Here is a 23555-nt window from a genome sequence, read left to right on the forward strand (position 1 = left end):
AAGGCTCGTTGCTCTTTTGATAACCAAAGTACATCTATCTTGTTAGTTGTATTATGATTACAAAAATCATGCTGTTTCTTAATTTAAATGTTTAGTTTTATCATTTAAAGATCTTATAGGAATATTAGTGAATTATGTCTCCCCAGTGACTTTCTTGTTTTGGTTTCAACAATTCGTGTTTACTGAAGGTTTCTAGGAGTAATCATTGCTTCAGTGGTACAATAAATTAAAGTGTAGTCTAATGAAGTAAAATTATTTACTAGATTAAGATAGATATAACTAACAGAATATGGTTTGTTCTGGAATGAATTATATTCATAGAGTTGAGCTTCTATATACTTAAGTAATTAGTTTTTCATGGCCATGTCTTTTGACTTTTTTTTTAACATAAAGTCCATGCAAAAATTAGCAGAACTCCTCCACCTGCACTCCCAGGGGTGGAAATTTCAGGATGATGTTAAATGAAGCTGCAGATTTCTGTGGGTTTTTTTGTTAATAATTCTACTTTCATACTTACATATTTTTCAAAATATTTGATTTTTATAACTGATGTACAAAATAAAATGTTCAGATTAATGGGAAACCATATTTTTCTTGGAGGCAGTGTGGCACCAGTTATTAAAACAGGGACATGCTGGGCAAGGAATCTATGCCTAACTTCATCTCTAGCACAACATCTGTGTTTTTAATTTGAGAGAAGTTCTCCCTAAGCTTCTCATTGGTTTTGAACTCACTCTTTATCTCTGGATCATTTTGGCCTTTCCATTTCCTATTTCAACTGACCAAGAACTAGGATTATAGGGCAGTGAAGCCATGTCTAGCCCATTTGATATTTCCATACATATAAGCATTGTGTAACTGTTTAAGTTATATTAAAATATTGAACGCCTCAAACATGTATTCTTCTTTATGGTGAAAATCTTAAAAATCCTTTCTGCAGCTCTGAATTTGCAGGACTTTATCACATAATCTATAGTCATCCTACTGTGCAATAGTTCACCTGAGTTCTTTTGTCTGACTGCAGCTTGGTACTCAGTGATCAGCCTATCTCTATCCCCACTCCTCATCTTCTCAGTCTTTAGGAAATAAGGTTTTCATATTGCTCATATGCTAAGATCCTATGAGAAATGACACCACACACACACACACACACACACGTGTGTGTGTGTGTGTGTGTGTGTGTGTGTGTGTGTGTGTGTGTGTGTTGAATTTACTAACCGTGTGTGTGTGTGTGTGTGTGTGTGTGTGTGTGTGTGTGTGTGTGTGTGGCTGTGTGCTAAATTTACTAACCATGTATCTATGGTTAGCTTACTGAGTTTAGCATAGTTATCTCCAGTTATAAGATGTCACAAATGAGAAAACATCCTCCATTTATGTGTGAATAGTTTTCCGTTTAGTATACATATTACATTTACATTTTATTTATCTATATCAGGTAATGCACATGGGTTGTTTTAGTTTCTGGTTTCTGTGGATAGAGCTACAATACATTATGGGAAAGTATATGTCTTCCACTTTTCCTAATCTCATTTTGAGAATATTGTTTTTTCAAACCAATCATAAACCTTCCCTTTTTCCATGCAAAATAACAATACTATATTTCATTTGCTTAATTCTTAAAATGGCATAAATTAAAAGTGGACTTTTTTCAGTACGACTTATCTATTTAGTTTTGAAATTGTTTTTCCGTTGGCTATACTCTTTATGTGCTTCTTCACAAATGATGAAAAACTTTCAGCTAAAAGTACTATGATAGTTGCATAATCTAAACTGCATATGCTAATCTCAATACTGTTATTTTAACACTCAGAAGCTAGAAAAATATAACAATGATAAGTTTAAATATGTAAGAAAGCATTTTAAACAGATTAATATAAAAGTAATCACAATGATATCTGGACCAGAAAGCCACTAATTGAGTGGCAGTATTTGCAATGACTACTGTCTTCATTAAGAAACTCAGGTCCCGGGCTGGAGAGATGGCTCAGAGGTTAAGAGCACTGGCTGCTCTTCCAGAGGTCCTGAGTTCAATTCCCAGCAACCACATGGTGACTCACAACCATCTATAATGAGATCTGGTGCCCTCTTCTGGCATTCAGGCATACATGCAGGCAGAACAGTGTATACGTAATAAATAAATCTTTAAAAAAAAAAAAAAAAAAAAGAAAGAAACTCAGGTCCCATGACTATGTCTTCATTTACTGCTCCTTGGGGTGAAAGATTGTAGGAAATGACAAAATATTAGATAACATTTCTAAGCTATTTTTATCAGAGTTACTTATTTCCGGTTAGGGGAAAATATCTCCATTCATAAGGTCATTCAATTTTGAGAAATACTTTTTGCAGAATGTGTTTTACCCTATGCTTCATATTTCTTTCATGTTGATAGATACTGCTGTAAGCATAGGAGATAGTCAGTCAGGAGTCAGGACTTCAATTGTGACCACCATACAACTTCCTGACTCTTCTACCTTCCCTAACTACTTACAGTCTTATATTCCTTTATGACATTTTAAGTTCTTTATTAATGGAAGTGACATTACTGCAATAACAGGAGACACAATATGTACATCTGTGAATGAGTTTAACTGTAATCCAGTTGCTGTTACTGCCATAGAAATCACAAATCATTCTAACACTGTATTATTACCTTTAAGACTGAGGCCAGAAGCAAATTTACCTTGAAGTAAAGATTACATTGTGAGCTTTGTAAAAAGAACAGAAAGAAAAAAGTTCTGTGATTTAACCAAGCCATTTTTGCCATAGGAATGCAACTTAGTTTTTTGCATAGCTGGATATTACATTCAATGATGCTGTGATAGTTAATAATTGTTAACTATTACCTAGGGATCAATCCTCTGGCCATGCCCATGAGGGATTATCTAATTTAGGCTAGCTTCTGAGCATGTCTGTGAGGTATTACATAGAATAGGTTGACTGAAGAGGAGAGACCCATCTTAACTGTGGTCTGGGATTCTTGACTGAATGCAAATGAGAACGTGAGCAGAGTGTGAGCATCTCTCATGCTTCCTGCTCTCTGCTTTAACTCTTCTACTCTGATTCCCCACAATGGTGACTGTACCTTTAGACCGTGAGCCTAAATAAACCTATCCTACCTTACGTTGTTTGTGTCAGGTATTTTGTTGTAGTAACAAGACAAATAACAAATAGAGGTGTGGTCTCCTTAATAGACTGAAGATTTTCCATTATCATGTAATGAACAATATGTTAAATGTTTTATTACCTATCATGAAAAGCATATTCTAAATATCTCATGTTCATTAAGACATGTTATTGATTATATTCTTCATTGGCCTTATTTTACATGATAAAATAAAGTTAAGCCTTTGAGGTTAGAGGATCACAAATTAATCATGAAAATTACAGATGGTTAGAAATTTACTATATTTTGCTGGTTATTAATCAGCTCCTTGGTTCATAGTCCTTTTCAAACAAATTTTGTATTTTATTCTTAATGCTGATTCTAGAAAATATAATGTAGTCAAGTCAGCTTACTTGAAAATTGTATTATACACTTTATAGACATTGCAAATAAGTGAACATTTAAGCCTGCAACTGCTTATGATTCTAATTATATATTTGATTGAAATATTCTCTGCCTCTTCTTGTTACCTTCCTGACATGGTAAAATTAACTGCTTAAGCTGATGGCCAATCCTCTTTATGCTTGCATTGACATGGATGATTTAGGCTGGAGAGAAAAATGTACATACATATGAATTGGTCCTATTTCAAGTTAGTAGTCAATAACCTCAAGAAAACCCTTGTTCATATTTTTAAAATTCTATTCCTATTTAGCTAAATAATATTTTTATCTTGTTTCTTTTCAGATATCTTCCAACTACTCCCTTTCTTCACCCTCAGTAATAGCTTAGCTTCTGTTTCTCTGAAAAAAAAAATATGAAAAGCAATAATATGTTTTCCCAGAGTCCCATGGCTTTGAAAAGCCAGTCTAGGGATTCACCCATTTGCTTCCTTCTTTTATACCTAACTAGGGATAAGCCTTAGTGCTCCAATCTTGTATGAAGACCTTAAATTGAATCACATATCTCCTTCTTATATAGACTTATTATTAGAATAATTTTTATCTCTTTTCTAAGCCACAATGTATTTATCAGCACATAATCTCATTGGCATGGAAGTATGTGATGATATGCCCCAATTTGAAAAGGAATCCACTCTCAGCCCTGTGTTTCTATGCAATTGTCTTTTGTTGAAAACTGGTTGAAGAGAAACCTCCTAGCACTCTCCTCAGATTATTTTTCAGTCTTTCCAATAGATTTTATTTTATTTTATTTTACAATACAATTCAGTTCTACATATCAGCCACGGATTCCCTTGTTCTCCCCGCTCCCGCCCTATATTAGTTTCCTTCACAGTGAAGCTGCTTTTGTCAGCATCACTTATGAGCTACAGATGCTCTGAGGACATGTTTTCTGATCTTATCCCACCTTCACAGCCTTGAACATTTAGATTTTCACAACAGATTTTTATTGTAAAGTATCTAACATTAGCACCAAAATAGAACATATCACTTATACTATCTTAAGCTTTCGTATGATTGTCTTTTCATTACTATAAGTGTTTTTTTTAAGGCAATGTCTTGCTATGTAGCTTTGGCTACATAATACTTGTGTGTAGCCCATGCTAGTCTCAAACTCATGGCAACCCTCCTGCCTCATCCTCTGGTGTGCTGGGATTACAGATATACACCATCAAGCCTGACTGTAGATGAGTGTGTTAATAAGTTAGCTATTGCCAGTGTGTGGCTGGATTCCTGTCAAACACTATTGCTATTTCACTTGTGCCATTAAAAGACAATGTTACTTCCTTATGTGGGAAAACTATTTTTTATAGCACATTGATGTGTGCATTGAATGACTTGTCTCCAAAACATGAAGAAAATTCTGAATGGGTCCTTTTAAGAATTAGCCCAAATTATTTGTTTTTATTTTCAAATATAAAAGTTTTATATTTAGCAGTAACTATTTTTAAAACTCCTTAATTACCAAAAAGAAAATAATTTGCAAATTAAAATGCTGTTTTATGTTTAATGAAACTATCACTCAGACTCAAGTTTCATGTAGAAGGAAAAAGGAGCTGAGGAAGGGTAAACTTTCTGTGGATTGTTTTCAAGGATGCATTTGTCACCTTTTGCATCCAAAGATTTCAAGTGCATACAGTTTCTTCTGGACCCAGTTATTACATACAGATCTATAATTATTAGCTCTGGTAAGAAAGTTATGGTGATAGGTTTGCTTGTGTTTTCCATTTTTATTTTACTTTCTGTCAGAATGACAAAGGACTCTTCAGGTATGAGAGATGGCACAAAGCTGCCCTTGGAGTATAGGAATGAATCTGCTGGCATTGTTCTGTTATGTATTCTTGCTAGATCCACCAACAGTGATAGGGGACCACATTGCTACTAGACAAATATAACATCTTTTCTCTGAGTACTTTGAATGTTGGATAAACAGTTGTTTACTCATTTAATTTCCCCAGAACCAACAATTCTCTCCTCCTTAAAAAGTTCTTTAAAACAGAATCCCATTGCTTAACATCTTTTTATTCCACCACATGCCTCATTTCATCTCTCTAAATTTCTGTAAATAATTCCTGCCCATCCTTGGATACATCTTGCCCTTTAAATATTTGTTCATGATTTTTTTTATCCTTTTTACCATTTGGTCAAGTTACAACTGTTTAACTCTACTTATCTTTCTGCATAAGTAAATGCCACCAGCACCTTAATCATTTCTGCAGCTCAGCGTGTTCAATAATTACCTCATCTTTATTCTAGCAAATGAGATGACTGCTGTTTTCATGAGCAGAATTTCATGTAAAGGCCTGACTTGGTGGGAGAAGTATGAAGGCAGATGTTTTCTCTTTTCTCTTTAAGGTGGGGCTGACTTCAATAGAAGGAAAAAGAAATCAGGCACATTTGTGCAAGACAGAAGTGCTTGATGTGGCTTTGCACCTGATAAATGTAAAGAAAATGTAGAGAAAGTAACCGAAACATCTTTGCTGCATCTGCCAGGATTAGAGGTGCTGGATGCTAATGTCTCCTACTTCAGAAAATATGTTATTTTCATTTTCCTGGATGAGGGGAAGTAAAGTACTTTTCCCAAGGACTCACTTGACAGAGGCAGTAGTGGAAAGTAGCTCCGCCCCATAAGGGATGCAGTTTGAGAATTAGCTTGTGGATGTTAGATGGTATCAGTGGCAGGCAACATATTCCACGTCTTTATAGATTCACTCTTGGCTTGGGCTTGAATGGCAACTAGAATGCTATCTGTTCATTATTACAAGTTCACTATGAGAAAACATGGGTACTAGTGTGGAAGCTGTGCCCAGTGAGGTGCTGGCACACACCTAAACACTACAGAAGAGTAATGTCTGCAACTCTCTATTGAGGTTTCCATTTCTTTCCAACACTTGGGACACCATGTTAACACATAACAGGGCAGCAGAGCCTCGACACAGATGTTCTGGCATCTCTCTGATTCATTTTTTGAGTGCACCATCAGAGAGCATGTGGGCAATATTGGAGTTTGCCTGTAAGGTGCATAGTATTTTATATTCATTAAACTTTTTAAAATTCATTCTAAGTCCTTTGTATTTTTTGAAAATTACAGAAGTTATAAAAAGCTGCTGAAATTCCAAGAATACAACACTAATGAGCAAAAGTTTCTTGTTCTCTCACTGATGTTGCTGAGCTGGTGCAATTCCATCATTAGAAATGTCTCTCGTGTCCAAACACTTTCATATAAGTTAGACTTTTTCTTTTCTGAGTGGTGTAATATTATTAGCTTACAGCATAAATATCCCTGATTATTTACATTAAACATCATAAATTTTAAATACTAATAGAAGTATCGCTGTCTGTAATAATGAGTAGATAATATTGTGGTTATTGTGGTTTATATTCTAGCCCAAATCAATTGTGAATCTACAAGGACATGGAATATGCTACTGATTACGGTTACTACCTAGCACCTAGAAAGTTAGTTCACAAAGTGCATCCTCTAGACTATTCACTGCTGCTCCTTTTGAAGTTTTGAATTTCCTAGAGAATTCTTATTGTCACCAACCTATGCAGGCTTATTGATTTTCTTCTTAAAAAGAGAATGTCCAACTCTCCTCTGCTTTTTCTTGCGTGTGGTCTTCTACCACATTACTGTTCTCCTTTGACAATCCAGCAATCTACGGGGCTGATAACTCTCCACAACGTTGTGGGTACTGGTTAGTGTTCTGGTTACAAACCTGAGAGATTCTGGATCTCACACAGCTATGAGCTGGCTGAAAACTTACTAATGTGCAGAGTATAGTCAGTGGGTAGGCTAAACAAGATGACATGGAAGATAAGCCAGTTCTCTTGTGTCCTTCTTTAGAATGTTTCTTAAGCTTAGCCCTAGAAAGTTGACATAGAACTGTTTATTTGCCACAAACAAGAAAATGTACATTAAAAGGCTGTTTACAAGGTAGAAGTATCCTTCATCAGTGCTCAGTGTCTGACATTTGTACCAGCACAAGACCCTACCTGCTCACATTTGCCTATTCCCCATAATTGGGATTAGGTAGGACTGTACATCCTGTTGGCTGCTGAACAAATGCAATCTGGAAGTCATTTATGAGAGAGAGAGAGAGAGAGAGAGAGAGAGAGAGAGAGAGAGAGAGAGAGAGAGAGAGAGTTAAATTTACAATGTGTCTTTCAGTTTTTATAATTGAAACACTTAGGGTCTCATCTACTACAATCTATCATGTGAGACATTTGTAGTTAATGCTTTACTTATCAGCATGTATGCTGTGTATGTGAATAAAAAAGTGAAACACACTATGTGGTGAAGATAAAACATGAGCCATGAAAGCCAACCAAGTCCTAAAATGTTCAGCTCCATATATTTATATTTGAGTTTGCTGCACCAAAGTTAGCCTTTTCCCCTTTAGCTGCCATGTGCTCTTTCTACTTAAAAAAGCAACAATTTGCCTATATGCACAAATATCAATAGTAAAAGTAGGAAATACAGAGATGCCTACTCATCAACCTCCCAAAAGATAAGTTAATGTCTCCCATTATTCATTATACTTGATTCTTCCATGTACCTTCATTTTTTTAAAAATTATCAAGCTTTGCTTTATTCTTCTAGGGTTTGAGTCTACACAAGACCCTTTTTTAAAATGAAAATTGTGAGTTGTATACATAAGATCCAGTAACACAAGGTGATAAACTCATACACACTCATATATATGACAATGACAAGATTTGGGAAAGAATAATCACACACATTATTAATTGTACTTCTGTTGGTGTGGTTAAAAAAAAAGCCACTAAAGAAAGTGTTTATTTGGGTTCACAGTTTGAGGATACAGAAGTAGCTAGCGTCTGTTGGAAGAGAGGAAGAAGCAGTACATCATGGTAGAGAAGTTACAGCAGCAAGAACTTGAGTCCAAGGGTTACATTAAAGCCACAATCAGGAAGTAGAAAGATATAAATGAATGTACTCATATTTCTTCTTTTTAGTGTAGCCCATGCAATAGTGCTGCTTTCATTAAAGGTGGGTCTTCACATCTAAATTAACTTAATCAAAATATCCCACACAGACATACCCAGAAGTTTGTCACCTAGTTAATTCCATAGCTTGTCACCTAGTTAAATCCATATTCTATTAAGTTGACAATCAATATTAGCCATTACCACAAATCTACATACCCATTCCTCATCACACACACACACACACACACACACACACACACACACACACACACACACACACACACATTCCTAAAAATGTAATGTGTGACTTCCATAAGTGCAGGTTGTCTCCTAGGAACTTAGTCTTCAGGTTTTATTCTCATTACGTATATTTAATGTATCCTCAAGAGCAGCACATAAACTCCTAAATATCTACTGAATGCATTTGAAGGGGGATGTTAGAGAAAATGAATGGTGTAGAAAACTGGCAAAATGTTATCTATATGGCAGCAGTAGATGAACCTGAAAGCCAGGACCATTGGATGATATCCAGTTGGACCTGGCTATAGCAACTAGCTTCTCCTGGAAGACAGGGAAATCAGTATGTGAGGTTCTCAATTTAATAAGTCATATTGAGCAAACAGAGGATTCGAGCTATGGGTTTTTTTTTTTTTTTAATTAAAAGTGATGCTTTAGAACAGAGGCCAGACTAATGCACTTCTGATTTGCAATCAGCCAGTCAAAACTTCACATTCTCAAAACCATGATAGGCTTGGAAAACATCCCTTGATAAAAGTCTCAAGAAATGGCAATTTTCCTAGTGAAGAAAATAATTATAAGTCAAGAGGAGTCTTTTATGGCTCTGGGGAATTCATTTGTATTGGCACTTGTATCCAAGCTGATTCCATTCAGAGTGCCTTACATATCTGTTTGTTAAATCTCTTTATTAACTAGCTGTAGCCATATTGGCTGCAAAGATATTGTTTCATGAGGAAACATATGGGTGGGCTACATATTAAATACCCTGACGATGTTTACAAATGAATTTGAGGTATTTATTTATTGTTCTTGAAAAATGTAGGAACCTCTGTGTACAAAAACAAAACAAAACACCACCACCAACAACAAAAAAAGTAAATTTCTTTATTAGGTCATCTTTTGTTTTTCTTCTACTCTGTTGTGCTGTGTATTAAAGAAGATGCTAATTCCACCTAATATTATTTCATAAATATGGCAGTTTCTATATTAAAAACTCTCTGCTTAAAATTACGCATGATTGGCTGGGTGGTGGTGGCGCACACCTTTAATCCCAGCACTCGGGAGGCAGAGCCAGGCGGATCTCTGTGAATTCGAGGCCAGCCTGGTCTACAGAGCGAGATCTAGGACAGGCACCAAAACTACACAAAGAAACCCTGTCTCAACCCCCCCCCAAAAAAAATTACATATGATTGAAGTGTAATGCCCACTCACAAGAGCAGAGGTAACCACATACAACCTAATGAATGTTGTCTTAGTTAGGGTTTCTATTGCTGCAACAAAACACCATGACCAAAAAGGAAGTTGGGGAGGAAAGAGTTTATTTGTCTTATACTTCCATATTGCTGTTCACCACCAACAGACAGGAACTCAAACAGGACAGGAACCTGAAGAGTCAGATTTATGGAGGCATTTTATCAACTGAGGTTGTCCCCTTTCAAATAGCTCTAGTTTGTATGTCAAGTTGGCATTAAGATTAGCCAGTACAAACATTTACAAAGTACACAGATACATTTATGTAAATACCACCTAGATGACTAGTAGGTTCTAAGAAACCTCACCCACAGTCACTAAATCCTAAAGGCAAGCACCCTCTTGATATCTAACACAGTAGATGAGTTTCTTCTGTCTGTAGATTTTATAAAGCAACTCATAGTATATATATTTTGCCCGGCTTTCTTACTTAGGATTATATTTAGGGATTCAGCCATGTTATCTCTGGTCATATTTCATTAAATTTGAAGTGATGTCCCTATTTTCCCTTATTTTCATAATTTCAGCTTTTCTCTTACATGATTCTGTGGAGATGTATTAAATGTTATTAGTCATTTTTTAAAGCTACTTTCAGCTTAGTTGATTTATTTTTTTTCTTGGGTTTTTATACTGTGTAAGTTTCTATTCTTTAATTTTATCATTCCCTACTCATATATGTGTGTGTGTATAACTTTTTTATTAAAAAAGATTTTCTTTCTTTTTACACATCAACCCCTTTCCCCTCCCTCCTCTTCTCCCACTCCCCCCACTTTCCCCTATGCCACCCCCATCCCTTCCTCATAGAGAGTAAGGCCTCCCTTGGGTAGTCAACACAGGCTGTTATACCATGTTGGGGCCAGACCTAGGCTCTGCTTCCTGCATCAAGGCTGAGTAAGGCATTGCACCATAGGGAATGAGGTTTAAAAAGCCACTTTGTGTACCCAGGGTAAGTACTGGTCCCATTGCCAGGGGACCCACAAACACATCAATTCACACAACTTTCACCCACATTCAGAGGGCCTAATTCGGTCCCATGCAGGCTCTCCAGCGGTCAGTCCAGAGTCCATGAGCTCCCATTAGCTTGGGTCAGCTATTTCTGTGGTTTTTCCCATCATGATTGTGATCCCCCTTGCTCTTATAATCCTTCCTCCCTCTCTTCAACTGAACTCCAGGATCTTGGCCAAGTACTTGACTGTGGGTCTCTGCATACGCTTCCATCAGTCACTGGACATTTGCTCAAACATGTTCATAGCAGCATTATTTGTAATAGCTAGAACCTAGAAACAATCTAGATGCTCTTCAACTGAAGAACGGATAAAGAAAATGTGGTACATTTACACAATGGAGTATTATGCAGCGGTAAAAGCAATGTCATGAAATTTGTAGGCAAATGGATAGAACTAGAAAAAACTCATCCTGAGAGAGGTAACCCAGACCCAGAAAGACAAACATGGTATGTACTCACTCAAAAGTGAATGTTATAATCAAAGCAAAGGATAACCAGGCTGCAATCCACAACCCCAGAAAAGCTAGGTAAAGAAGAGGACACTAAGAGGGACACACATGGATCACCCCAAGAAGGGGAAAGGGTTAAAATCTCTTAGGCAAACTGAAAGATGGGGATTGAGGGGAGGGGATGGAAGAGGAGGGGAGCTGGGAACATGGGGGAGAGACAGGGAGGCAGAGCAATGAAAGAGATATATTTATTTTCAACAATCCAATTTAAAAAATGGGCTACAGAGCTAAACAGAGAATTCTCAAAGGAAGAATTTCAAATGGCTGAAAGACTATTTGCTCTGCATCCTTAGTCAACAGGGAGATGCAAATCAAAATGACTCTGAGATACCATCTTACACCTGTCAGAATGGCTAAGATCAAAATCACTGCAGACAACTTATGTTGGAGAGGATGTGGAGAAAGGGGAACACTCCTCCACTGTTGGTGGGAGTGTAAACTTGTACAGCCACTTTGGAAATCAATGTGGCAGTTTCTCAGAAAATTGGGAATCAATCTTCCTCAAGACCAAGCTATACCAGTCTTGTGCATATATCCAAGGAATACTCAATCATGCCACAGAGACACATGCTCAACTGTGTTCATATCAGCATTATTTGTAATAGCCAGAACCTGGAAACAACCTAGATGCCCCCAACTGAAAAATGGATTAAGAAAATGTGGCACATATACACAATGGAGTACTACTCAGCAGAGAAAAACAATTACATCATGAAATTTGCAGGCAAATGGATGGAACTAGAAAATATCATCCTGAGTGAGGTAACCTAGACTCAGAAGGACAAACATAGTATGCACCCACTCATAAGTGGATACTAGATGTAAAGTAAAGGATAACCAGACAACAACCCACAACTCCAGAGAAGCTAGCTAACAAGGAAGACTCAAAGGAGGATGCATGGATCGCCCTTGGGAAGGGGAAATAGATGAGCTCTCCATGAGTAAACTGGGGATGAGGGGTGGGCAATGGAGGACAGGGGATAGGGGATAAGAACATAAGGGAATTGGATGGTTGAGTTGGAACAGGGAGGGAGTGGGAAAGCAATGAAAGAGATACCATGATAGAGGGAGACTTCATGGGGATAGAGAGAAACCCAGTGCTAGGGAAGTAGCCAGGAATCCCCAAGGATAACCCCAGCTTAGACTACTAGCAATAGTGGAGAGGGCGCCTGAACTGAACTGGATTACCCCAGTGATCAGATTGGGAATACCCTGTCATCACAGAGCTTTTCTCCAATGACTGATGGAAGCAGATGCAGTGATCCACAGCCAAACACCAGGCAGAGCTCCAGGAGTCCAGTCAAAGAGAGAGAAAAGGAATTCTATAAGGAAGTGAATCAAGATCATGATGGGGAAACCGGCAGAGATGACCAAACCAAACTAGTGGGAACTCATGAAAGTTAGATCAATGGCTGTGGAGCCAGCATGGGACTGGACTAGGTCCTCTGCTTGTTGAGACAGTTGTGTAGCTTGATCTGCTTGGGAGGCCCCCTGGCAGTAGGATCAGAATCCATTCCTGGTGTATGAGCTGGTTTTTTGGAGTCTACTACCTATGATTTGACACCTCATACAGCCTCGAAGCAGGGGGAAGTGCTTGGACTTGCTTCTACTTCTTGGGGAGGGGGGAGTGGGAGGGAGTTGGGAGGGGGAGGCTGAGGGGGTGGGAAGAGGGAAGAGGGGGATCTTTGTGTGTAAAATGAATGAAAAAATTTTCTTAATAAATAAATGAATAAAAGAGACATCTCGACAGAGTGTACCATTAAGGTGATTGGGAGAAATCTGCAGCTAGGGAAAACCCCAGGAACTCACAAGATTGTCCCCAGCTAAGACTCAGAGCAATGGTGGAGAGGGTTCTTGAGCTAGCCTTCCCCTGCACTCAGATTGGTGTCTACCCTTATTGTCATCATATTCCCTACTATTTTCTTTAGAGAAAACTCTGCCTTTTATATAAGCAGAACTCAGACTATAAAGTTATGTTCACTGGCTTTAGGGTTTTGAGGAATTTAAGTATGTATGCAGTTCAGCTGTAATTATGGCTTTGGTCAAATTGTGTAGCACTGCTGGGTTATAGTTTAATCAGCTATATAAATTATTTTTATTTCCCATTGTGATTCCTTCTTATAATCATGATTATTTAGAAGTGCTTGTTTATTTTAAATGTATCAAGGAACTTTCTAGTTATCTTTTCATAACAGTAAATTACTAAATTTCAAAGTGAATTCTAATATAATCAGTGAACAAATAAAATGTGACAATGAAAAAAATGTTTACTTTTCAGTGACTGGGAAAAGGTTTTCTTTATTAACTACATCAATTTTGTTAATTATATTAACAATATTTTCTATTTTTAAAACTTATTTTTTGCATGCGTGTGTGTGTGTGTGTGTGTGTGTGTGTGTGTGTGTGTGTGTGTGTGCATTTGGAAGTCAGAGTGGGGCATTAAGTGTCTTCCTCTGTTCTTATCCTCCTTATGACCCTTGTGTAGGGTCTCTCACAGAAACTAGTCATTTCAGCTAAGCTGCCTAGTTTGTTAGTTCTCAAGTTACACCCTCCTCTACTACCCAGACCAGGGTTGTGGGCATCTGCAGCCATGCCTGGATTTTTACCTAGATTTTCTAACTTAGGTCCTCAAGTTTGCACAACAAAGTACTCTTACATAATAAAGACCTAAATTTTTTTCTTATGTCCAATTTTGTCAGTTCTGAGATAAGTATAAAAATAAGAAATACAGTGACTTATTTTTTATTCAAGTATGACTAAATAATTCTTAAGTATATTTAAATAAAATGGAGACTTAGAAATAGTGATGTGTTAAGAAATATCAATGAAATTAGGATATTTTCTGTGTCTCATTTAGCTCTGACAGTTTTTGCTTTCACATTTTCTAAATTGTAATATCATTGAGTTACCAGTAGGAACACCTTATTTTAATGAACTTGCTTTTTGTTTTAAGGTGCACATTGCTATTAGCATAATATTAATTTCCCTTGATTTGATGTTTTTATGAATTCATCTTTCAAAATTTCAACTTTCTATATTTTCATATATGAAATAAACTCTGAAAATCTAATTACAATAATCTACTTACCACTTCACCAATTTACTAGTGTACTTGAATTTTAATCCTGCCATCTTAATAATTCATTTTCTCTGTCTTCAACTCTGCTCATTTGCTTTGTTTTTCTATATTTTTATTTATGAAGAATTTTTTTTTTTTTTGGTTTTTCGAGACAGGGTTTCTCTGTGTAGCTTTGCGCCTTTCCTGGAATTCACTTGGTAGCCCAAGCTGGCCTCGAACTCACAGATCCGCCTGCCTCTGCCTCCCGAGTGCTGGGATTAAAGGCGTGCGCCACCACTGCCTTTAAGAATATTGTTTTATCTTTCCATTTTCTACCATTACTAGCACGTGCTTAATTCAATATAAACTATTCTCAAAATTATCTTATGTGTCACCCCACCAAATACTCACTTATAGTCTACCTAAATGTAAATATATTTCACTTTCAAAACACTTGCAACCTAATACAGTTAATCTTAATCTCTTTAATTTTTATTTCTTATCATGCTTTATTTCTATCTTGAAACCTTAGAAATATTTTTTACTGTTTACTGCATTAAGCCTTTAGTTATTTCAATAAAGTCCACTTGTTATAAATTCTGTCAGTAGTGTATGGTGTGTGTGTGTGTGTGTGTATGTATATGAAGATGTGTCTTTTATGCTTTTCTTTTGAGGACTTTATACTAGGCTCACAATTCCAGGCTAGAAGCTGTTTTCTCTCACCACTTTAATGATGTCATTTTATTTTTTTCTCACTTCCATTAGTTTGTCTTGATATTTCAGCTGTAATCTCATTTCTGCTTATTTGAAGTTGATGTTTCTTTATCCTCTGGTTATTTTTCAGATTTCTTTTATCTTTATTTCAAGCATTTTATCCTATAGGCTAGGATTTTGTTTCAATATGTTTTACACATTGGTTTCAGCATCTGATAAAGGTCAGGTGACAGCTTTGGAACTCTTTATCTCACCATCTCTCACCTCTGCCTGTTTACATGTAAGTCATAAACACATTGTTCCAAGTTTCACATGTTCTTGGACCTTTTCTAACATTTCTTGTTCCTCCTCCTCCTCCTCCTCTTCTTCCTCTTTTCCTCCTCCTCCTCTACCACCTCCTCCTCCTTCTGCTCCTCCTGCTCCTCCTCCTCCTGCTCCTCCTGCTCCTGCTCCACCACCTCCTCCTGCTCCTCCTCCTCTTGTTTCTCCTCCTCCTTCATCTTGTCTGGTTATTTTCATTTGAGTTAGTTCCCATTTATTTACTGTTTTCTTTTGCTGTTGAGCTTAACAATGGAATTGTTTTCCCCTGGACAAGTTTCTTGTTCGGTTTTAGACCTTCTTTGTGAATAATTTTGTTCTTTGATTAGATCTCCAATTTCTCCTTTATTTTATTTATTTATTTATTTATTGGTTTTTTGAGACAGGGTTTCTCTGTGTAGCTTTGGAACCTGTCCTGGAACTCACTCTGTAGACCAGACTGGCCTCAAACTCACAGAGATCTACCTGGCTCTACCTCCCAAGTGCACCTGGCAGCCAATATCTCCTTGGTTTTAAAAATATATTCATTTTATCTGTGTGCTTTTAACATTTTCTTCTTCTCTCTACATTTGTGCTTTCTTTGGTAAACTTCCTAATTTTTATTGAATGTTGGTTATTTTGAACACAAAAACAAGATTTTATCTTTTGTAGAGAAGGATATATATATATATATATATGAGAATATGTACACACCCATATGTATGTAGGTAAAACTAGAATATAGTAAGGACATAAAACTCTAATTGTATCTAGTATGAAATATATTTAAAGTTGGTTTTTATTTGTGTGAATAATTCTCTCTCTTCCTCCCTCCCTCCCTGCCTCCCTCCCTCCCCCCACTGTGTTTGTGTGTGTGTGTGTGTGTGTGTGTGTGTGTGTGTGTGTGTGTGTGTATTAGCTTGACTCTTTCTCCTTGATTTTGGTTTGTGTATAGGTTTACAAACATTCTGACAAAGAGCTTTGGTATTTGTCATCATTACTTTAAACTCCAATTTTGGTCTCTTTAGTATTATATAGAACAAAATGCTCTAATCTAGATTTTTAACTTTCTTACACCTTTGATATAGGACATTCTGTAAAGAGTGATGTCCAGCACAGGGCACTGGGACTTCTCCTTCTGCCTGCTCACTTTTCCTTCTGAGGGCATTGGTCCGTCAAGTCCTTTGTGTCTGCCCACTCTCCTCAGGAAATCTGTTCCTTTTTCTTCCTAATTTCCTGGATACATAAAGGAAATCATTATAGTGGCAAAAATTGAGAATTTTATGTTATGTCAGTTATGATCAAGACTTCAGATCAAATTTCCAGAGCATTTTAAATTTTAGGAAGAAAGATCTTGGCCAGGTTTTGATCAAACACAATCTTTCCCAATACACCTATTGAATCTACATTCAGTTGTAATTTCTGGTGAAATCTGGGGCAAAGAGGGATATTTTTGTCAACAATTGTTTCTGAGTATATGTCTTTTATGTGTTGTGTGTTTCATGCTATTATGCTGCTGACATTGCCAAATGAGATTATTTTAAGTCTTTTGTGTTCTGTTGCAAAAATTAGGTTATACTTCAGCTCATTTCCTGTCAGTTGCTAAGAGCAACCATGTTGTAGATTATCAAACTACTTTCCAGAACATTGAAAGTCTGTGAATTCACCTGAAAAATTCAGTGTAAAGATTTGTGTGTAATCTAATTTAGTTTTAGCTCTTAATGTTTACAAGGAAGAGGGAATAAAAGATCTACTATCCGTCAGGGCAATAACGTTTTCAAAGTCCAAGCTCTCATGAGAAACTGCAATAGTTCTAACAAGAAACCTAAACATTTTCACTAGAACATTTTCAGTACATTTTCATGTGAATACTGGTTTAAGTCCCACCCCCAATGACCTGCATATCACAGAGTGTTTTCTTATTAGGGCTGTGTTATCTTACACATATGACTCGTTATTTTCCAAGTAATTTAATTTGCATCTCTGTATTAAACTTATCCCTGAAGGAAGTAGGACTCAAATGGAATAAAACATATGAGTGGGTTTTGTAAACCATCAGATTCTATGCTCATGTCAAGTGAGGAGCAACCACAGAATGGGACAAAAATGGACACTGTATTCAAACATGAATTACACAAACAACAATATAATCCCTTCACATCAAATTTTCTCTCCCACAAATATTAATATAATTCAGTTTGAAAATATGGGTTGGAAGAAAAACGTAAAGACTGTGGGATATTTACCTTTATATTTCTTAACTTTATTTGAACTATAATATAATTTATTATATTCTCCCTTGATAAAATTTCAAAAATCATCTATTTTCAATTTATTTTAAGCATACCTTAATCCCAAAATATAGATGAGACTACAAAAATGTCAAATTCCTATTATGCACTCATTGGTAATTGAGAGTCTAGATAAGAAAGAATTCTTGTTTCTTTTGATGACTTGATTTACAGTGATATGGTATAGCAGATGCCGTTTAAAATAACACACACACACACACACACACACACAGATATATGCCAGTGTGTCAACCCTCACACATTCCTAGACACACAAGAATAAAGACAACTTTCCTTGGGTTTCTAACAAAACATCGTTTTTCATCTCTTCATCTGAAAAGGAAATAAACATATTTCTTTGCCACTGAGATCTCCTTCCTTTGACTGTGGTGTTTAAGCTCCCTTGGGTGAGCACAGTTTTCTACACTATAGAATAAAATTCATAGACCTCTCGAGGAATGGTTTAGCAGCTAAGGGGTCACACTAGTTGAACTGGAATTTTGGCAAATACAGTTTTAAAACAGACAAGACCTAAGTATACTTTTGATAGTCATAAAATTTGTACTAAGGAGTTGTCCTAGTTTTCTTAATGTTGCTGTGATAAAACACTCTAAACAAAAGCAACTTAGGGGAGGAAAGGATATATTCCACTTACACTTCCAGATCACAATATGTCACCAAAGGAAGCCAAGGCAAGAACTTAAACAGTGTTGTATGACAGACTTTCTCTAGGTATAGACAAAACACAAACATACACACAGACACACACATACACATCTCATTCCAGAAAGGTAGCCCAAGACAGATCAAAGCAATGATTGCATCAACATTCCATTTGTTGAACTAATATTTTTAATGGGTTACCAGCAGGAGTATGGGTGAGGAGTTATGTAGAAGTAGCAGGGATCCTTCAAAAGCAGCTACATTACCAGAAATCCCACACCAACATGGGTGATAACCTAAAAACTGCAACCCAGAAGCCCTCTAGACAGCTCATAGGCAGATCCATATTCCCAGTGTCTTTCTTCCTTCTCTTCGCCTGGTCAGTCTCCACCTTCAGCAACTGTCTACTCCATTTTACTCTGTTGGTAAGGGCCTTTAAGAACCTTGCAATATTTTGCTCTCCCAGACTGTGAGCTTTTACTTATCTGCTGTTTACCAACAGAGTCTGGTGACCACCTCTTTTCTTCTTGGAGCAAATATTTCAGTCAAAAGAGAATACTGCAATTCAGAGGAATGTTTCTTACAACAAACAGAACCTGAAGCAGAAACCATGATGGGACACTGTTTGCTGGTTCATTCTCTGGCTCATAGTCAACTGACTTTCTTTAATAGCCAGGAACTACCTGTCTAGGGATGGTGCTATTCACTGTGGGCTCAGCCTTCTCAGGTCAATCATCAGATTTTTTTCTACTTCTTAATGTAAAATATAGGAACTTGCTTCTGTGAATTAATGCATTTCTATCCTGTACACTTAAATTTGCTAGTTGTTTATCTTGTAAAGTTGCATATGTGCCTCACTGTTAAGTGAATGAGAGTCATTATTTTTCATCCGTTATTAAAATATTTTGTCTTTTTGAACAAGTCTTTGGAAAAAATGAGAAAACATGGTTTATCAAGGAAAAAAGAAACAACTTTTTTCCTGTATAAAATCAACTTGGAACAAGTGAACTATAGTGTGAAATATAGGAGCAAAGAAAGAAGCAATAGGTAAATAGATACATTTGACAGGACTGCATGTTGGAGTGGATGCTTTGTAGCTAGAGTTTTCCTGCCTGGCCCACAGTCAGGACAAATCTCTGTCACCAGCCAGTCCCACAGCCGCTTAGACCCAACCAAGTAAACACAGAGACTTATATTGCTTACAAACTGTATGGCCGTGGTAGGCTTCTTGCTATCTAGTTCTTACATCTTAAATTAATCCATTTTTATAAATCTATACCTTGCCATGTGGCTTGTGGCTTACCGGCATCTTCACATGCTGCTTCTCATAGCAGAGGCTGGCAGTGTCTCCCTCCTTTGCCTTCCACTTCCCAGAATTCTCCTCTCTCCTTGTCCCGCCTATACTTCCTGCCTGGCCACTGGCCAATCAGTGTTTTATTTATACAGAATGATATCCACAGCAGGATGCCCTTATTATAAGAATGTAAGACGTTTTAAAGAAATTAAAGGATCACACTGGCTTCAAAAAGAACTGAAATCTCAAGGATTTTTTACAAATTGGACAACGGATTTGTAAAAAGTAATATATTTCTTAAGCATCAGATGATTAATTTTGTAAAAGATCTGTGATGCATATAATCACAACAAAAATACGACAACAGGAAGTTACTTAGACACTGGTTTCAGTATGAACTACTTAAAGTGAGGAAGGTTAGCTGAGTAGTAAGATGTATGTGTTCAGCTGCCTCTACCTTGTTTTTGCTCACCCTGTGTTCATGAGTATGTATATGGAGTGTGTATGTATGGAGAGGATTGTGTGTGCATGCTTATATGAATGTGGGCACACCTGTGTATATATGCACATGCATACAAGTAGAGACCCAAGGTTGTTTAGAATCATCTTCCATCACTCTGTCATGTTATTTAGTGAGGTAGGGTCTCTCAGTCAATCCCAGAACCCTTCAATATGGCTAGCCTTCCTATCCTGCTTGCTCTGAGAGAATCACTTATGAGGCTGGAATTACAGCTGATCATGACATCCACCCATTGTTTTTTATTTGGGTTCTAGGTATCTGAACCTGCAAGGCAATGCTTTAACCACTGAGCTCTCTCTCTAGCCCTTCTCTTTGCTCTTGGCTGTGTATGTGATATGACTAGCCACCAGTTCTTGCTACCCTGATTTCCTTGTTATATAATAGGCTGTAACTTGGAATTGTGAGCTAAAATTAACCCATTCTCTTAAGTTGCTTTTTGTAGGTTATTTTATCACAGCAACAGAAATGAAGCTAGTATACTCTGTTTCACTGTCTGTCAAATATCCTATAATTATCCTTGGGGAGACTCAATAGCCCATGATAATTTCATTAGCCTGGTCCTCCAATTTATCTGGTGAGACTCCTGGGCCTTGTAATGTCGCATGTTTACTAATATTGGGAATGAGGATATAGGCAGTTTTAGAGGACCTTTATTTTGACCGCTTATAACAAGACAATCCCAGAGAGAGGTAATCACAAGTAACAGGACACAGTTAATGCTGCAGTGACATTGAAATAAGGTGGACTGGCTGGTTTCATGCAGCTCCAGATGCAGGAGACAGGAAAGCTCCATGATAAAATAACAAATACATAGATGATTTAAGGCTGAAGAGGAAACAACCATTTGTGCCTAGTGGGTAGCTAATGTGATCAGCCAGCCTCTGTAAAACTCCATCCCATAATGTCTAGCTCCTATATAGCTCAGAGCTATGTATTTGCTACTGGCCCACTGTCCCCAATTCAGGGAGAGGCTGTACTACCTACAGTATGTTCACACATTTTAATGACATTCATAATATCCAACAGTGCAGCAGCTGGAAAACCAACATAAGCCAACTACATAGGACCCTGCCTCTTGCCTTCTTGAATTTATTGCCATACTATGTTCTTGGCATATTTTTAGATTCTGTTCTACTAGAACAAACCAGACTCCCAAGGTTTGGATACTTGCCCACTGTTTTTAGACTCATTCCTTGACAATGCTCCTCACTCCTTAAAGTATTGCGTGAGATTTCCTTAGCATCCTGTGACATTGGTTGGCAGGTATTTTATGTCCACTTTACAGAGGACTCTTGGAATCTATGACTTACCTCAAACCACCCAGCTGAGTGATTCAATTGAAGTGTTTTTCCCACTGTACTGCAGGGAGGAAGCCACAGCCAAATGTTAGGTTTTGTTCCTGGAGACTATAGGATGGGTCTGGGGACAGACTGCCTCCTAGTTTTCTGCAAATTCATTTCCCCTTAAACCAGTTAACACTGAAGTGGGGGTTTTCTGAGGCATGGTAGTGAGTCATAAGAAGCCTAATTCCTTGTGCTTCACATGTTCAATGGCCTATGTAATTATAAAGTACAGAGATTTCCTCTCTGCTTATAAGAGAATTACCGTGTTAAGAGTGTCTTTATCTTAATTAGGTTTTACCAGGCCTTTCTAACAGCCAAATGTGGTTAAACAGTAAATAAAGTGGAAAAGAACATTTTCTTTTGTTTCCAAAACATGCTAAAGACTTAGAAAGAAACCTTCATGTTAAGTGTCTTGCTGTAATATATGATACTTTGCTTTAGGAGAAAACTAAGAGTTTACATGAGGGGTATACTTTTTTAAGACAAATATCATGTGCACAAAATAAATGTACTTTTTTTTTTTTTTTTTTGGTTTTTCAAGACAGGGTTTCTCCATGTACTTTTGGTGCCTGTCCTGGATGTCACTCTGTAGACCAGGCTGGCCTCAAACTCACAGAGATCCGCCTGGCTCTGCCTCCCGAGTGCTGGGATTAAAGGCGTGCACCACTGCCGCCTGGCAAAGGTACTTCTTTTTAAGTTTGGCTTTGAGTTGTCCATTCCTTATTGTTTTCTTGTTATTCAAGCTCCATATGTCTTTAACCTTAGTCACTGATCCTCTTTTTTATAATACTGTCAAATAATTGTTTTTTTAATACTATGTGCCAGTCTCCTTACTTCTGACACACAGTACACTGACCTCACACATTAATCTCCCATCTCTCACCTTATTCCTGTTTATGATTTTCTTTGTCTGATTTCGTGACATTTTTCCTCAGTGCTACTATTTAAGAAGGGGATTTTCCTTATCTGACAGCTATCCTTTGGCAGGACAGTAATAAAATCATCATAGGACCCCAAACCTCTCAGAAAAGCTCTGGAATTGGCACATCAACATCTTCCTGACATGAATCAAATTATGTATCAGAACTTCAACATGGTATTTTACACCTGGAGGAACAATGCCTTTTCTCCTGTTTTTGCTTGTATATTTTATTGCCTAAAAATAATTTAATGCTAGAATATTAATGATGGCTTTTCAAATACATAAATGAGGGTCTGAGAAGAAGGCTCAGTTGGTTATTTGTTTCCCTTGAAAGTACAAGGGCATAAGTTGAATCCTTAACTCTCATATTAAAAAAAGGCACATATGCACTCACATGAACAAATGTACATTAATATTGTATATACATATAAACACGTACATGCATAGAAAATGAAAAGAAAAAGAAAACACTCCAAATGATACCTTTTTCCCTAACAAGGATGAAAAGTGACCATTGCATAAGAAGGAGATACTGAAACAGACCTTCGATGCAAAGTCATATTGTGGCAGGTGTGGAGACTTAGTTGATAATTTGAATAAAGAAGTGTCTAACAACTCTAAAGGCATGTTCACAAACACAAATCAGCATGGCAAAGCTGGGTAATTCCAGAGCTATAAACATCTGGAAATTAGAACACACCCACTCCTTTCTACCTGGGTAATCCCAGGCAAATCCTATGTGTTCTCAGATTCAGATTTTCTTTACGTTTCACCTGGTGAGAGCTGCAGAAGCAGATAGATATCATTCATCAGAAATTCTGAGGTCAAATGAGCACACAGGAAAGCCACCTTTTTTTTTTATCTAATGAAACATCACTTCATATTTAGCATTTGATTAGTGGTTTGCAACCTATTACCCAATGTGGGAAGAATATA

General features: G+C 37.1%; 1 protein-coding gene across 5 annotated transcripts in view; it reads left to right on the forward strand.

Annotated features, from left to right (window-relative positions):
- Window positions 1-23555, forward strand: part of Fgf14 (fibroblast growth factor 14) — a 661678-nt gene that overhangs the window by 479598 nt on the left and 158525 nt on the right. Inside the window, exon 1 of one of the 5 annotated variants that reach the window (XM_052732368.1) lies at window positions 22274-22379. The exons of the other annotated variants lie outside the window; for them this stretch is intronic. The gene's annotated coding sequence lies outside the window, so the exon portion shown is untranslated. Of the gene's footprint in view, window positions 1-22273; window positions 22380-23555 lie in introns of those variants that run through there. 5 annotated transcript variants of the gene reach the window in all.

The sequence above is a fragment of the Peromyscus californicus genome, unplaced genomic scaffold (genome assembly GCF_007827085.1).
Source record: "Peromyscus californicus insignis strain IS unplaced genomic scaffold, ASM782708v3 Scaffold_12__1_contigs__length_115047231, whole genome shotgun sequence".
In the NCBI taxonomy this organism is placed as follows: domain Eukaryota; kingdom Metazoa; phylum Chordata; class Mammalia; order Rodentia; family Cricetidae; genus Peromyscus; species Peromyscus californicus.